The sequence below is a fragment of the Salvia hispanica genome, chromosome 4 (genome assembly GCF_029641045.1).
Source record: "Salvia hispanica isolate PSC_SH4W2 chromosome 4, Shi_PSC_v1, whole genome shotgun sequence".
In the NCBI taxonomy this organism is placed as follows: Eukaryota; Viridiplantae; Streptophyta; class Magnoliopsida; order Lamiales; family Lamiaceae; genus Salvia; species Salvia hispanica.
In genome coordinates this window covers 33,960,028-33,978,170 of record NC_142695.1, presented here as the reverse complement: position 1 = coordinate 33,978,170, position 18,143 = coordinate 33,960,028, and the positions used below count along the sequence as shown (strand labels likewise).

The 18,143-nt window shown below is 38.3% G+C and overlaps 3 non-coding genes across 3 annotated transcripts; 2 read left to right on the top strand and 1 right to left on the bottom strand.

The window, feature by feature from the left end:
• Positions 1–15,070: 15,070 nt before the first annotated feature.
• Positions 15,071–15,141, top strand: TRNAC-GCA (transfer RNA cysteine (anticodon GCA)). The gene has a single exon. It is a non-coding gene; the product is annotated as a tRNA-Cys (tRNA).
• A 1,692-nt stretch (positions 15,142–16,833) lies between these two features.
• Positions 16,834–16,907, bottom strand: TRNAD-GUC (transfer RNA aspartic acid (anticodon GUC)). Its single transcript has one exon. It is a non-coding gene; the product is annotated as a tRNA-Asp (tRNA).
• An 883-nt stretch (positions 16,908–17,790) lies between these two features.
• TRNAT-GGU (transfer RNA threonine (anticodon GGU)) lies at positions 17,791–17,862 on the top strand. Its single transcript has one exon. It is a non-coding gene; the product is annotated as a tRNA-Thr (tRNA).
• The last annotated feature ends 281 nt before the right edge of the window (positions 17,863–18,143 follow it).

Here is an 18,143-nt window from a genome sequence, read left to right as displayed (position 1 = left end):
CCCTGCCCTAGACGTGGCTGCCACAAAAGCCCCATCCGTGTTTAGCTTCAACCAAGGCTGGTCCGGTGGTCGCCACTGGACCCTTTCCACTCTATTGATCCTGCTCCTGTTCGGCTGGGCACTCATGAAATATGCTCTTGGCACACTGCCGCTCCACTGATCCGGCCCCAGATGGCCTGCCAAAACCAAGTTCCTAAGATGCGTCATAATCCTGCGACATATATTGTCAACCTTGAAAGGTAGCTCCCGATGCACACATCCATTCCTCTCTGTACAGATATACCATAGGATCAAACATGGAATGAGAGTACATATATGGTGCTTATTCCTCTCACCCGTGTGTCGCTGCCACCATCTCAATCTTACCTCAAGGTTATTTCCAGGCCAGGCAAAGGCTGGCACTTGAGGAAACCATCGTTCAAAATGATCCCACACCTCCCTAGCTGCTGTCCCGTTTAAGAACAGATGCAGCCTCGACTCTGTGTCTGGCTTGTCGCAGCAGCGGCATTTGGAAGCCAAGTCTACCCCTCTCCATTGTATCTTCTCATCTACCGGGATGCGATTGGCCAACAGCCTCCAAAGGAAAACCGAAATAGTAGGGCTGATATCTCTATCCCAGATGATGTTATATACTTCAAAAGAGTCCCCTCTATGCCGCACCATCTCCCAAGCCGATGTAACTGTGAAGTTGCCATGTGGGGTCAAGTTCCATCTCGCTTGATCTCCGTCGCTTAAATCGATTGGAATGCCTCTAATAACCTCCAAAACTCCTTCCGGAATGCCCCAAGAATGCAACAGATCACCCAGGGCAACCTCATCCCATGCTGTGTCCGACCACATGTCTTCTACCCAAATAAAATCTGGAACGCCCTCCTTAAGACAGAGGTCCAACAGAGGTTGGTCTTTCACCCAAATATCCTCCCAAAAATTTAATCTCCCGTTCCCCAGCAGCCAACTGATCAACCCTTGACATTTCAACCCAGCCTTATGCATCCTCCTCCAGGTAGGACTGAATCTCTTACAACGATATATCGATAGGGAAGATGAGATTGACCAATACTTTCTATGCATGAACTCAGCCCATAGGGAGCTTCTCTCACGAAATCTCCACCATAGTTTGCAACTAAAAGCCTCAACAATGTCTGCCATGCGACGCAGCCCCAACCCTCCCTCTGTGGTGGGGTGACAAACATCCAGCCACTTTATCCAATGAGTCTTGGAAGAGGTGTTACAAGAACCCCAAAAGAACCTAGCCAAAACCTGTTCCATCTTTTTCAAAGCTCCTTTTTGTGGGTTCAAGGACCTGGAATATGTGGATTGGAATCGCTCCAAGAACGCTTCTGATCAGAGTTAATCTTCCCCCAAAGGAAAGCTGCCTATGCCCCCAACTGTGTATCTTTTCAGAGATTTTATCTCTAATGAACATAAACAAATTTGTTTTCTTTCTCCCACGGAAAATAGGAACTCCTAGATATGTGCATGGGAAACTGCCCTGTTGGAATCCTCCAGCCGAGATCACTCCTGCTGCCCACCTCTCGTGCTTCTCATCTAAGTAGAAACAACTTTTCCCTTCATTTATCAGCTGACCCGATACCTCCATGTAGTGCTTGAGGCAGTTTTTTAGCTTCCGGATGGAAGCTCTCCTTGCTTGCGTAAAAATAAAAATGTCATCAGCATAAGCGAGGTGTGACACTCCCATAGTATGCCTTGCTGTACAATATCTCATCTCCTTTCTTCCCAGAATAAGGCGGTCCAAGAGCCGAGATAAATAATCAGCCGCAAGAATGAACAAGGAAGGGGATAAAGGATCTCCTTGTCGAAGCCCCCGTGTGGATTTGAAGAAACCTGATGGAGATCCATTAATAAGGATCGAGAACCAACACGAGTTTATACATCTCTCAATAATCCCAAGCCACTCTTCTGAAAACCCCATTTTTCCCATAACTTTCAGAAGAAACGGCCATTGAACTCGGTCATAAGCCTTCGCCATATCTAGCTTGAGGGCCAAGTTCGGAGAGGGGTTGCATTTCCCAATTTCATGGTGGATTTCCTTTGCAAGGAGTACATTGTCACTGAGGAGTCGCCCCTTTACAAACCCGCTTTGATTTGGAGCCGTTACCAAAGGTAACAGCGGAGCCATCCTTGTTGCTATGAGCTTGGATACGATCTTATTAGAGACGTTGCACAAGCTTATAGGCCTGTATTCCGCCCATTGCAGAGGATTTTTCTTTTTAGGGATCAGGATAATCATTGTAGCCGCAATCCCTCTAGGCATCCGAGTCCCTTGAAAGAAATCCCAAATGGCTTCAAGTACATCTGAGCTAATTATCCTCCAGCAAGATTGATAGAAAAGAGAAGAGTAGCCATCCGGCCCCGAGGCACTATCCGGGTTGATGCTAAAAACCACCTCCCTGACCTCTTGCTCCGTTGGCCCTCTTTCTAACTCCTCCATATTGAAATCACTAGGCAGAGACTCCAAAATATCTAGGTCCAGTTCCTGTACCAAATCAACATCAGAGGTTAGCAGATTTTGGAAGAAATTAACAGCCGAGGTTCTAATCTCCTCATCATCCGAGATGATTTGATCTTCTTCTTCAATTGAGTGAATTCTTGCTTTGGTTCTTTTGAATTTCACCCAGCCTTGGAAGAATTTTGAGTTTCTCTCCCCTTCCACTGACCACCTTACAGCCGCCTTTTGTTTCCAATAGTCCTCTTCCATCTTCAAACTCAACACCAGCTCGGCTGCCTTTTTATTCATTTCAGCTCTAGCCTCAGGAGTCCGGGTCTCTTCATAGACCTTGAAGGCTTCTTGCGCCTCCCTGTCTGCTTGCTTCAACTTCTCAAAAATGTTACCAAACACACTCTTGTTCCAAATTTTCAGACTCTTCTTTAACCTGCTCAACTTCACTTGGAGGTTCACCATTCCCTTCTCTCCCGAGGGAACCAACCAACTCTTCTCCACCTCTTGCAAAAACGAGTGATGTCTGACCCACATATTCTGGAACCTGAACGACGGACGAACAGCCGGACCCGGGGTTTGACATTGAATAAGCAAGGGGCTGTGGTCTGACATTACCCGGGGTAAATTAGTGACCCGGGTTGCCAAGAACAGATCAGACCACCCTTCTCCTATCAAGGCTCTATCTAATCTTTCAAAAACTTCTCCTCTAGCCCACGTGAATCTTGCACCATCTGCTCCAAGATCCAACAGTTGACAATCATTGATTGCATCTGAAAACTCCACCATTTCCCTCGTTCTCTTTAAGCTGGAACCTTGCCTCTCCTCTTCTGACATAAAAACATTGAAATCTCCCCCAACAAGCCAAGGAAGGCCTTCCAACCTAACCGCCAACTCTCTGAGTTTATCCCACAGCCGCTGTCTCCCAGCCCTGGAGCATTTACCATACACTACAGATATATTAAAAGGCACTGGCTGCACCGGAGTGGTAAAACGGCCGTGTAAAATCTGCTCCGAGCTATCCCACTCATCCACCTCCACCCCTGGTCTGTAAACAGCCAGATCTGATCATTGGCATTGGAACCTTCATATTGCAGCCCAAACCTTCTGCTAAAGAACTCAGGTTTCGGCTTTATCATTGGCTCAATGATAGCCAAAATAGCAATTCTATGCACTCTTACCAAATATTTGATGGTATTTTGAGTACCTTCATTAGCTACTCCACGAGCATTCCAAATCATGATATTGTATGTCATGGTTAACAAATTTGGAGAGAAACTGAGGTCTCAAACCTCCCTTTTTTCTTATGTCCCTCCTCTCTCTGTCTGCGAGAAGTCCCCTCACACTCCCCCCTTTTCTCCAGCAAGAGCCCAGCCTCAAGACTGCTTTCCTCATCCTGCTCCTCATCCGGATCCCAATCTTTCTCGTCCTCATATTGCTCTGCATCAAAGTCACCATTAGGAAGCGATTTAAAGAACTTTGGGTTAGACAAGCTAGCCTCCTCCCCCTTTTTAATCAACTGAGAGACCGGCTTGCCATACATCTTCTCCACATACCCAACCGACAGCTCCTCCAGCTCCCTCGAGAAAAAACCTCTCCCACCCCCTCTACCTCGATCAAACAACAGAGATCGCCCACCCCCTCTACCTCTAAAACCCCCAAACTTCCCTTTCCTATTCCCAACCAAATGAAAACCTCCCTCAACCCCCTCCCCAACAGGGCCCACATCTGGAGCTGCACCAGAAGATAAAACCCCACTTTCAACCCCAACCATCTCCTTGCTCCCAGCTCCATTTTCACCTCCAGATATTGTATCATTTCCCATCTGTTGGTTCACTCCAGACACCTCCAGATTGTCTTGCTTACTCTCCTCCGCCCCTTTTGTATGATTTGAATGTTGCCATCTGTTCTGAGGCCTGGAGTAATCTCTCTTAGCTGGCTTCTCCTTTTTGCCATTTGCATAGCATGCATCCGTGGAGTGCCCCACATGCCTACATTCGTGACAATATTTTGGGATCCTATCCCACTTGACCCTTTGCCTAACTTCCCTTCCCTGAATGTCAATAACAATCTCCTCTGGAGGCGAGCTCGAGATATCAATTTCAATGCAAAGTCTAGCGAAGGATAACCTCTTTTTGGAAATTGTAGCATGGTCAACTTGAATTGGCGTACCAAGCAGCCCTCCTATCGCAAATAAAGCTGACTCTTCAAACAAGTGAATCGGCAAACCGACAAGGTTACACCATATTGCCGTGATCGGAGATTCAAAAAATGGGTCAAACTCTGGAGTCCATTTGAACACTCGCATTGGGTGTCTATCTATAAACCAAACTGGCATTCCACTCGGCCCACTAAGCATCTTCGCATAATCAGCAATCTCCTTAAATTGTATTAGCACATGCTTTGCATTAATGTAGCTCCAGTTATACTCCCCCAGAAACCTCATACCTTGGAGTGTTTTTTGAATTTGTTGTGACGCTGGAATAGAGTGGGAGAATTTCCCCACCACCGCATATCCCAACTTCTCAGCAAGAAAATTGGTGTCTGCACCTGAGAAATATATGGCCGGCAGAACTTTCCCCCACCGTTCCAATACGCTTAATCTTTTCAGGCTCGAAAAAAATAGAGTCCTTATCCCCTGCTTTAAGAATATCTGCCATTGTTTTCCTCTGCCCTTTGCTTGCCATCCCTCCCATAGGATGGGCCTGCTGCCTCCTCGCAGCTGTCTCCCCAGGCTGTAGATTTGTGCTATGTCCCTTCACTTCCTCATGCCCGTCTCTCCCACTCCTATTACCCTTTCCCGGGCATTGGGGCTGAGAAACCTCTCCACTCTTTCCCCTCTTGCTGGCTCCATCACTAAGAGAAGGGAAATCCTCTTCAATGAACTTCCCTCCCGGGGGGGAATTCAAGCTGTGTTACCACCCCCTGACTTGCCCACTTCGAGTCTTCAAAGCCACCCATATTAGCCTTAAGAAACTCCATGTTTTGAAGAGGCTGAGCTTCACAAAGATCCAGTGCAATATCAGAAACATTTACCATACCCAGATCATTCACCACCATCAACGCGCCTTTGTCTACAACCATCGTCCCCTGCACTGGGCCAGACACTCCTTCAACCCCACCACTTCCCGCCTCCACGGCCATTCCCTCAGAACCACCATCTGGGTCAGACAAAGCATCAAGCACCTTGCCTGCATCTACCCCTGCTCGCACTCCCTCCAGTAGAGATTTCCCCTCATCCCCCTCCGTCATCTCCACAACCAAACCTCCGGCGATCTCCTCCCCTCCCTCACAACCCTCCCCTCCCATCCTCATCTCCGACCCCGACCCCGCAACCACCTTTAGACCCTTCCCCGAAGCCCCCTTCTTCCCCATAATCGAATTCCCATCCGAACCCTTTAACCCCGACTGACGAATCGCCTTGCCCCTTAGACCCCCTCTCCTCATCTCGGCCATCCTTAACAATGGCGATTTCGGACTTGATTTCACTCGGCGACTCCGAGCAGGGAAAGATCGCGAGGCTTTCTTTCTCTCCGATCGCCTGATATTGGACGACACCAGATCTCCATCCTCACTCAGAATCGGGGGATCCTGTTCCTAGCTTTCTAGAGGGATATCCCCAAATCGCACAAGCTCTCCCGTCGCAGCCATTGCGTGAAAACGCTATGTGAAAATCGCACACACTCAGTGTGAAATCGCCTAAGGCATTTTTTTCAAGATCTTTTAGGAGCTTTATGGAGTTTATTAACTTTTAAGTTATCCATAAGGCCTGCGTCAACACTAAAGTTTGATGGCGATGTAACATCTGTCATTTGTACATTAAGACCCTGCCAGTAGTATTATATAAAAAATAGTTCATTCAGTACGACAGTTACTTCATCATACTGAAATTTTACTTCAAACAGAGTTCATAAAATGCAAAGTAAAAAATAGTTCATTCAGTATGACAGTTACTTCATCATACTGAAATATTACTTCAAACAGAGTTAATAAAGGGCAAGGTAAAAAATAGTTCATTCAGTACGATAGTTACTTCATTATACTGAAATATTACTTCAAACAGACTTAATAAAAAGCAAGGTAATATTTTACCTTATTCCCATCATCTACGGGCATGAATTGTACAGCCTCGAAGTTATAGTTCCCGGGATATATGTCCCTTGACGGTGTATTATCAACCTGTCAATTATAAACAACAACACAAACAAAACCCAATGAACAACTGTTCTCCATTGCCTAAATACAACAAGTTAGTTACAAAAACCATTTCATATTTTACAACAAAATAAGTTTAGTTCATCCCCAAATACAAAACAAAATAAGACAGTTAGTTACATCCCATTGTTTATATGAATTACAACACAACAAAGTTCTCATACTACAACATCCTAGTTTTAAACCAAGAAGCCATTCATCCACTTACGTTCCTTCCACCAACCTCAAATCCTAAATCAAACGAAGGACCTTCAGTTTCCCATCTTTTTCTTTGCTCTGCCACCTTCATTGCTTTCTCAACTGCAGCGATAAATTCTGGATCATCAACGTCGTCATCTCGCATTGCTTGAGACATTGCTTGAGACATGTTTTGGATTTCAATGCCATCTTCTTCTTGTCCCATCTCTTGCACGCCCATCATTTTCAATGAGCATTTGGCTGCAACTTTAGAGCAACCATCTTTCTTGACATCTTCTGCCTCTTCTTCTATAATCTTCATAAGTTCACTTAGTGCATCAGCTGCAATTCCCATAACTTTGAAAAAGTGCTTTCTACGTTTTGCAGCAGCAGAGATATCACTTCCTTTTATGCAAGATGAGCTGCCAATGTCATGCTTTCCACCCCCTTCAAACAGATTGCTTCTTTGGGGATTGGAAATACCCTCCTTAATGCCTCTTCCAAATGGCCCAGGCTCAAGCTCCATTTTCTGTCTTTTGTTTAGCAGTTTGCTCGTCCAGCCCTTGATTGTTGGGAATGTTCTTGTGACAAGCCGCGATTGAAGAACAATCCTATCCACATAACATGAATACAAAATGAAAGTTCATCATTTCTAAATAATACTTCATATTTAAAACAGATTAATTCAAGGCCATATATTTTAGTTACTTACCACCGGAAATGAAACTGGCCCAGTGAATGGTTTGCTCTTGTCTTTAGCCCAAATCTTGTGGGCATGAAGGAGAGAATCAATCACATAACCGCACCAATTATAATCCTTGACATTAACAATGTCATCGATTACCTCTTCAATCTGTGTTGTCAAGTATCCGTCTCCAGAGGGGTTAATCAAGATTGTGTCGAATAAAATCAAGAATATCTTCCTGAACCTTTCCCCACCTTCAACATCACTTAACATCTTCTCTAAAAACATATCAGGACCCATATTTTTCCTAGCTCTGTTACAAGATTCAACAATCTCGTTGATGAATTTGTCTAACTTTTGACGTCCATTCCTTTCAAAATTCAAACGACCATTTGGTAAACCAAGCGTGGCACGGACATCATCATGGCCGATATGTAGTATTCCTCGTTTGAACTTTATTCCGCATGTATCTTGATCAAAATGATCTAGTATCTCATATGCAAGCCTTGTTGGAATAAAGGTCAAATTGAAATGAAAAAGACTCCCTAAACCCATATCTTCCACAGCCTTTCGTTGTTCCTCATTAAGTGATTTTATTGCTTCAACAAACTTTGTAGGATCTCTTTTAAGGCACGGAACTCTCTTAGAAACTCCAGTGGCCTTATTTGCAGCAATTTCAGCTACATTCTTAGCCGCTTTCTTAGCATTTGCAGATCTATAAATCTTCTTTACCATATTTCTGTTTCCATCTTCCCCAGTAGGTGAAGTATGTTCTGGTTCAGTTCCCCTTCTTCTCTTCATACCTAACATATGTTTATAATTAATAATGATAATGATATAATGTACAAAAGTTAACATCATATTTGAAAACACTTGTATAGTACCTCTGTTTTGAGGTCCTTCTACTGGCTGCTTGTCATGTTTTTTCTTCGTTCTCATTTCATCAATAACTTCATTAAAACATGTCAGTTTATCTATGTTAGTCACCTATATTATTATTTTCTATTGAATAATTAAAAATTATTTATATATGCTGCAAACCTGATGCTTGTTGTGTTTTATCTGGATTTTCAGTAGCAGGCTGTTTTGAAGCACTATTACCACCAGATAATTGCTTCATATTCAACATTTCTGAAAAAAGAGAGCACTATAGTACTTCAATATGGTATTACACAATTCCATTATAGATTTATCAGTTAATTTAAATAGAACATCAAATGAGCTATTAAATATGAAACAAAAATACAACATTCATTTGATATACCTCTGTTTTTATGTCCTTCTGCTGGCCTGCTTGTCATGTTTTTTCTTCGTTTGCAATTCATCATTGACTTCATTAAAACATTTGAGGTATCTATGTTAGTCACCTATATTATTATGTTTTATTGAATAATTAAAACTAGTTTATATATGCTGCAAACCTGATTCTAGATTTTTTTTCCCTGGATTTTCATTAGCAGGCTGTTTTGAAGTATCATCACCACCAGCTAAATTCTTCATATTCAACATTTCTGAAAAAAAAAGAGGACTATTTTAGTCAATGGATTAAATGACATGTTGTATTAAATCAAAATATAATGGGAGTTTATGAATTAAACCTTTTAGTTTCTCTGTTGGTGTAATACTCTTCTCTAGAGCCTTCAATTTACTGTTAGCTGCATATAGCAGTTTGTGTGATCATTGATGTGTGCATTAACATGAATGTAGTAATAAAGTGTATGAATGAAGTAACAGACAACATGAATGATATAATAAAGTGTATGAATGAGGTACTTGCATAAGTATTTAGAGAGGATTTGTAAAGAAATACTTGCATTCTTCTTCTTTTGTGAGGAACTTTCGCCTATACACAAGATTACATAATAAATTTACATATCATCCGCAATTACAGATAGTTCACAATGAACACTATGTTACTTCATTAAATACACAATTAACTTCATTATATAGCTTAGATTTCACTTTTTACCTTTCTAAGCCTTTTACATAGATAACTTCATTTAGTAGATAGATTACTTCATTATATCAATTTATTACTTCACCTTACCAATTTACTACTTCAACTATTAGAACATATATGTCATTAAATGTGCAAACAACACAGTAGCTGAGTTTAATCCTAAAATCCTAAACCCATGCAACACAATAAATAGATAGTTCATATTTAATGTCTATTACTTCATTACAAGCAAGTTTTACCTCCCATATAATGAATACATAATCAATGTATAACCCAATTACAGATAGTTCACAAAGAATACTATGTTACTTCATTAAATACACAATTAACTTCATTAAATAGCTTAGATTTCACTTTTTACCTTTTGGCGCATAATTATTTCTAATTACATACATCGAGTCAGTGTATATTACTTCATTTAGTAGATAGATAACTTCATTATATTAATTTATTACTTCATCTTACCAATTTATTAAATGACATGTTGTATTAAATCAAAATATAATGTGAGTTTATGAATTAAACCTTTTAGTTTCTCTGTGGTTATAATACTCTGCTCTGGAGGCTTCAATTTATTGTCGGCTGCATATAGCACAATTTCTATGTTCATTAATGTGTGCATTAACATGAATTAAGTAATTAAGTGTATGAATGAAGTACTTGCATATGAACATTGAGAGGATGTCTAAATAAATTCTTGCATTCTTCTTCTTTTGAGAGGAATTTTCACCTATACATAAGAATACAGAATAAATTTACAAAATATAGTTCACTTAGAATACTATGTTACTTCATTTAATGTGATTTTCACTTTATATTACTTCATTAAAGACACAACTAACTTCATTATATCAATTTACTACTTCATCAAAAAGAATATGTAGTTTATTTTAATGTGCAAACAACACATCAGTTAAAGATGTTACTTCATTATAATGTTTTGTTACTTCATTTTTAGTGTCATTTACTTCATTATAATGTTTTATTACTTCATTTTAGTAATAGATTATTTTAGCAAGAGATGGCACATGATGCATCTCAACATACCCAGCCACACATTCTAAACAAGCATAGATCATTATATACAATATAACATGAATTCATAAATTTGTGTGATAAGCTGGATATGAATATATAACTACGTGTGACAACTTGATTGATCTCTGATCTCTGCTTGTGATGTAGTAATAGTAGTAGTAAACTTGACAGATCAATGTAATTAAATTTTACAGATCAATCTATGTAATTTTACTGTAGTAGCCAACAATGTAACCAACAAGTGTTTGTGTCATTGCATAGAAATGCTAAACATTACCATCATCAGCCCTTAACCTCTATAGCAAGTTTCATACAAGAGCATTATAAAATCGAGTAAACTAAACCAGATTAAGCATCTGACAAGATGAAGAAACCAAACAAACAGATAGTTTTTATATTAGGGCTTTAACTTCATTTTATCAAATTACTACTTCATAACAAATATTTTTTATACCTTCTTCCTCATGAATTTGTGCCATATACAAATTTTCAAGCAACCAAAAACACTTTAAAATTTCAAATTCCTAAATTAGGTTTTACCTTGTGGATCTGTAACTTTTTTTCCAGCATCTGCATCCGGCTTCCGATTTGATTGTTTGATCGTCTCTGATTTAGCCGGTTGCTTGCGACTATATTTTAGTACTATTTTTACAAAAATCAGAATCGAAGTTAGGAATTAGATAAAGTAAATTAAGAGTAAGAACTTTGCAAAGCGTGTATTACCTTCACCAGAAGTATGGCCAGAATTTTCGGTAGAAGTTTTCCGAGTATTGACCATTTTGCATGTATGGATTAAATCTAGATGGTTAATCTACAGATTAAATGCTGAACTGATAGACAGAAGTTCTGAACCGTAGATGAATGTGGTCGATTTCAGTGGTATTTTGCCGGTGATGATCGATGGAAGATGAAGATATGAAGATGAACTAGGTTTGGAGAGAAGTTTTGAGAGAGGAGAGAAGAAGATGCAGCCAAAAACGCGTGAGCGGGCATGAGTAAAGTTTTTGAATTTTTACCCTAATTATGAAATTACAAAAATACCCCCGCATCGAAGTAAATTGAGTATATAATGAAGTGCGAAAATTAACCTTTGATTATCTAATCTAATCCATCAAATTCAAGATCATGTGGTCAAGATTCGGTCTCTAGTTCGGTCTTTAAGGGTGGGTGTGTGGTTAATAGGACTATATAAATATATATATAGGGTTGCATTAGTGTGCTAACTAATTTACAGTAATAACTAATAACTTTCAATATTGTGTATTAAAATTATCAACACAAAGATATAATTATATCAATACAACATGTAAATTTAGAATGTCAACATAAAGACATAAGTTTATCAACACAAGAAGATTGATAAATTTATGTCTTTGTATCAGTTTTTAACATATAAAATTGATATTAGTTATTAGTTATTACCATAATGTAGTTAGTATTTGATCACACACTTATATATATATATATATATATATATATATATATATATATTTATAGGGGTGCATTAGGGTGCCACCACATTTAGAGTAACAACATACCAGTAATCCTAGCCCTTAGATCTATAAGATGGACGCCTAGGATTCAATTGCAGCATAGAATACGGATTTCAGTCTAATGTATTGAATATTGCAGGCGGGGGTATATTTGTCAATTCCTAAATTTTAGATTAGAATCAGATTTGGAAACTGAGTCAATTACCAAAAATCGCGACGCTTTCCCTCCTTACTACTCCAAAATCCATTCCCTCATTCTGAAACCCTAACACATCCAGATTCTCTATCCACGAGCTTAAATAATCAACTTCTGGCTGCGATTCGAAGGGGAAAACTTGGTGATTGTTGATTGCGGTTGACGGCAACGGCGATTCGAAGGGCGTCGAAATTCTAATTTTACCGACGATCGGTGAATAGAACTGAGTTTTGATGGCGAATCGAAGAGATTTGCTTGGCGATTGTGAACTATGTTCAGCTGCACTACGTTTCTCTGATTACGTCTAGGTAAAATTTCGATTCGCCTCACTATGTTTTTAGTTTTGTTTTTTAGTTTTTTGTCGAATTTGCTATATATCTCGGCGAGTTTTGCAATTGTATCGCGTTTTCGCTCAGTGTATAGTTGATTGTTGGTAGTTATCTCCAACGTTTTTGGTTGTTCATGATTTCTGAAACCCTAAGTAACGATCTCAGTTCAAATTTGTGTTCAACGATTTTTCAAAATTGTTTTGGTCACGTATTGTTTGTTATGTGATGTACGATTGCTTGCTATTTGATAAACGATTGCTTACGAGGAAGAGAACGAAAATTCAGATGGTGGAATAGAGATAATTGAGACTGGATCAAGAGAGTCAAGTAGGAGAGGACATGGTGGTTTAGGTAGGAAACTCAACCATAGCTAATGTTGCATACTAATTCACACCATATTGCAGTACTTTGTGACATGATCTGCATAAGAACAGTGTACTTTGATTAAACATAATTTTGCAAATATAAGAATAGTGTACTTTGGTTGGTTGTTGTTTGCTTGCTTGCTTTATTATTTCCGTTGCATTGCTTTATTGATTTGTTGTACTTATATTGCAGTACTGCTAGTTATACATTGCAGTGCATCATTTACAATATTGCAGTATTGTTTATCACCAAATATTGCAGTGCTCATATACAACATTGCAGTGCATCATTATACACTTTCTTGCATTCATGTGTATTCTGATGTGCATCTTGAAGTTCTAGTTTCATATATAGTGTTGTTACAAATTTGTTTAGTTGCATGCCCAAACTATACTGAGTTGTGCTGGTTATATATTTGATACTGATATTGTAATATTGCTAGTTATATATTGCAGTGTATCATTTACAATATTGCAGTATTGTTTATCACCAAATATTACAGTGCATCATTTACAATATTGCAGTGCATCGTGTGTATTGTAATGTACATCAATTATAATGGCAAGGAAAAGAAGGATAAGGACAGAGTCGGATGAGGAAGAGACTTAACAAAACATTAGTAGAAGGAACATGGATGAGGAGGAGGCTGAAGCGAGCCATAGTCAAAGGATATGGATGAGGAAGATGTTGAACAAAGCGGGAACAAAATGAATGTAGAAGAAGAGTCTGTACAACACAGTGTGAGAGAGAGAATGAACATAGATTAAAGAGAAAGACAAGGCAATAGGAGAAAGAGAGGACCAGGATGTTTAGGTATTGTGATACATTTTGCAGTTTTGCATGTTATATATTGCAGTACTCCATGTTATACATTGCAGTGCATCATGTTGAATATTACAGTATTGTTTTATAACAAGATGTTGCAGTGCTTCATTTAAAATATTGCAGTATTGCATGTTATATATTGCAGTGCATCATTTAGAATATTGCAGTATTGTTTTATAACAAGATGTTGCAGTGCATCATTTAGAATATTGCGGTATTGTTTTATAACAAGATGTTGCAGTGCATTATTTTGAATAGTTTTGCTCTGTTAATTGTTTTGGAGAATTTTGTTGTATTTGTTTTGTGCATCTGAGTCTGCAATGCTTTGCACATTGCAGCGCATCTGAGTCTATATTGGACTAGTTTGTTATATGAATCGCATATTTGTTTTATGGGTTGCATATTTTAGTTTAATTTGTTGGCAGTGTCTTGCACATTGCAGTGCTTTGCATATTGTATAAGATCTGAGTCTGTATTGCAATACTTTTTTATATGGATTGCATATTGCAGTTTAATTTGTTAACCGTGTCTTGCTCATTGCAGTGCATCTGAGTCTAATATTTGGTCATATGGATTGCATATTTAAAACAAATTATTTGCAAATATGTACACATACATGTGTATGATGTTGTGAAACAAGATATTCCAATTTTGTAAACATTAATCCTTGATGTATTTACATTACTTGGTTGCATATTAGTGTAGATGAAAATGTAATGTTAAAATACTCTAATGGTTGAAATACTCTTTTATGTAACAGTGATGACGAAAGTAAACAAGGGAGTGAAAGCCGGCTCTTTCGGATCTCACCTCTATCAAAAGAAAATTTCCATTCATGCATGAAATGAAGTAGGATAATTTTAGGATAATTCCTTATTGATAATATATCTAAATAATAGATATCTGTATTTATGTTCTGGGGTTTACACATACTCATATGTTTTGTTATAATTGAAATTGAGAACTCATTTTTTAATTGAAAAATCAATACTGATTAGTTCTGCTTTAATTTGTATGTTGTCATTAGGAAAACACAATTTGAAATTAAAATCCCAGAATCGTTCATGAATTCCAAGTAAGGAGTCAATAGTCAATGGTTCAAATTTCTCGTATGAAAAATACACATTTTATTTCTCAATAGAAAAACGAGAGAATGTTTTTAGCATTGTGTATTTTCAGATACTATACAATCAAAGGGATTTGATCAAATCCAATCAAAAGGGGTATGTATTTATTTTTTAAAAGGATTAAGGAAGACAGAAGTTAAAACGCAAGTAGAATAATAATTCCGTAATTTGGAAAAAGTTGCACCTATTTTGTATCATTTTGGCGGCATGGCCGAGCGGTAAGGCGGGGGACTGCAAATCCTTTTTCCCCAGTTCAAATCCGGGTGTCGCCTAAATCACCAAAAAACTCGAAATCATAATCGATTTATTGGATTGGTTTCTCAATAGTGTTCGGTAGAACCCATTTTTGACTCTGCGACATTAATTCCACTATTATTACGGAGGAATAATTCCTTCGTATTTATAGAAATTAGGGGGCATAATGCACATGGATATAGTAAGTCTCGCTTGGGCTGGTTTAATGGTAGTCTTTACATTTTCCCTTTCACTCGTAGTGTGGGGAAGAAGTGGACTTTAGAAGTACTACTAATTGAGTTCAGGAACCAAACCCGCTTGTTTTATAGATCGTTCTGCAACGCATTTTGAATTATTTAAAATAAAATGAATTTGGAATCCCATTGGATTCCATTCCAATGGAGTAATCTATGATAGGAATCATACTCTTTCTATCCAAGAGATATTTCATTGATTCCCGTCTTTGGACTTCGAAAAGAAAGGGATTCAGATGATTGGAATTTATTCCAACCTAAAATTCTTCCGAAATTTTCTATTTCAATCAACGGGCATGGGCTCTTACTATCTTTATAGGCGGATACTAAGGAAGACCGTACCTTTTTCTTTTTTTTATTTCCCTCTTGACTCTTCAAAAAAGAAGTCGGTTTGTTAAGCGTATCCGCACTTCTATAAGAAATGGATATAGAGATAGTGGTTGTTTAAGGAGAGACTGGGAAATAATAAGATCTTGCCTCAGGCGGGTTACATATCGGGCATTTACCCCTTTGGTTTCTATTCTAATTTTAGAAAGGCGGTTTATACTTTATCGCCTTATTTCATATGGCGTTAAAAATAGGCGAGGTTTCCCCTTCCTTATTAAGAAAAGGAAAGGAATTAGAATCCTAAAATAAGAATTATTTCAGATTGAGCGGAACAAATAGATGTAGCAAATTTGGTCTTATGTCAATTCCATAGAATATATTGATTATGGAAATGGAATTAATATACACATATAGGAAGAGAATATTGCAGATTGATATATAGCGTTTATCTTTATTCTAGATTACAGCTTTATAGACTAAGAGATAGATAGTATGGTAGAAAAATGAATTTTTCTACCATACTATCTATCTCTTAGATAATTTCCGATTATAGTGTGCTCATTTCATTTAAGTTAAGACGTGAAATTGGATCCCTATTCATTTTACTTCGTAAATATTGGATAAGAACTTGGAAGGAAAGTTGATTCAAATTCATTTGAAAATTCAATCGAATTAATCATTTTGACTGACTGTTTTTACGTAAATGATAAGTAGAAAGGCGGTAGGAACTAGAATGAATAGTGCAGTAGCAAAAAATGCAAGAATATTTACTTCCATAATCTCATCGGTTTTTTACTTTCGCAATAACTCGGGATTTAATCCCCTAGAGATGATAATATCTATCGTCTGTAAATTCAATGAATGAATTACCTCTCGATGATCTTGAACCGGATCACTATCATGAATAACAATATCTGATCTATCAAATCAACCCGCCGTCAAGACTTGAATAGTATAACATAGGAAGTTCTTTTATCCATACCGAATCAAAATTGGGATTCCTAACTCAATTACTCCAAAATGATATTTATCATCCGTGTTCCTTGTTTTTTCTATAACCCACCTTGCGTTTCCTTGGACAATCTTCTGATGAAGGATCATCAGGTTTATAGAAAGGGAAAAATGAATTTTTGTATTTATTGGATCCGTCGGGATTGACGGGGCTCGAACCCGCAGCTTCCGCCTTGACAGGGCGGTGCTCTAACCGATTGAACTACAATCCCAGGGAAATAAGGGATCATGGCAGAAATTTTGATTCTTTTTTATCTTCGTATGGCGTATGGGGTTAAAGGACAAGGGGTTTTTAGACTATCTCATGGTAGATTGATGCGGTTTATTGGGCCGAGCTGGATTTGAACCAGCGTAGACATATTGCCACGAATTTACAGTCCGTCCCCATTAACCGCTCGGGCATCGACCCAGGAAGAATCCATTAAATTTTTTTTATCGGCTTATTGGTAATCCATGATCAACTTCCTTTCCTAGTACCCTACCCCAGGGGAATTCGAATCCCCGCTGCCTCCTTGAAAGAGAGGATGTCCTAAACCACTAGACGATGGGGGCCACCTTGACCAACCGCCCTCATACTATGATCATAGTATGATCCGTTTTTTAAAATTGTCAATATAACGGAATGATCAGATCCGAGGGATCTTTCCGTTTTTCATAATTGTATAGAATTTTTGTATTCGTCATTCATATTTATGAATCGTTCATTAGAATCTGCATTCTCTATATAAATCTGGCGGGATCAAGAAGTTATCAAAAATTTTGTTTAAAAACTTTTCGTTCAAGGGGACAAGTAGAATCTCTTCACACATGATTCAATGTAATATATCAAAATTTTGGATATCGAATTGGTAAGTGTACATGTATGTTATGTATCAATGAAGTGAATTTGGTTTTAATAAGGATTACCCTCAATAAAAGAAATTAGGGCCGGCCTTGTCTTGACACAATTCATTTTACCCCCGACTTTCTAGGCAAATCCATTTGATTATAGCCACTGAGAGTCTATTGTATATTACTGTATATACTTATATATAATATATGTGCATATAGGGATTTTATCTACAGAGTGACTCGTTCGGGAATTAAATAAAATAAGCCCTTTTAACTCAGTGGTAGAGTAACGCCATGGTAAGGCGTAAGTCATCGGTTCAAATCCGATAAAGGGCTTTTCTTTTTTCAAAAATTTTTCCTAAAAGTCCAGTCATAGTAGAGATCTTTTTTTGGAATACAAAGAGCAACTAACCAGATAGATAATAGGTTACCATTATACTGAGTTAGAGTTTAGAGTATAGTAGTTCTAGTTATAGGTGGAATATTGTCTTCGAGAAATTTTCATGCTTATATGAATAAGCACAAGTACGCCTCTTGAATCGGCAAAGACCTCTCTTTTCCATTCTACCTAGCAAATCCCATTGGAAAGATTCGAAATCAACAAAAGAAAAAGTAAG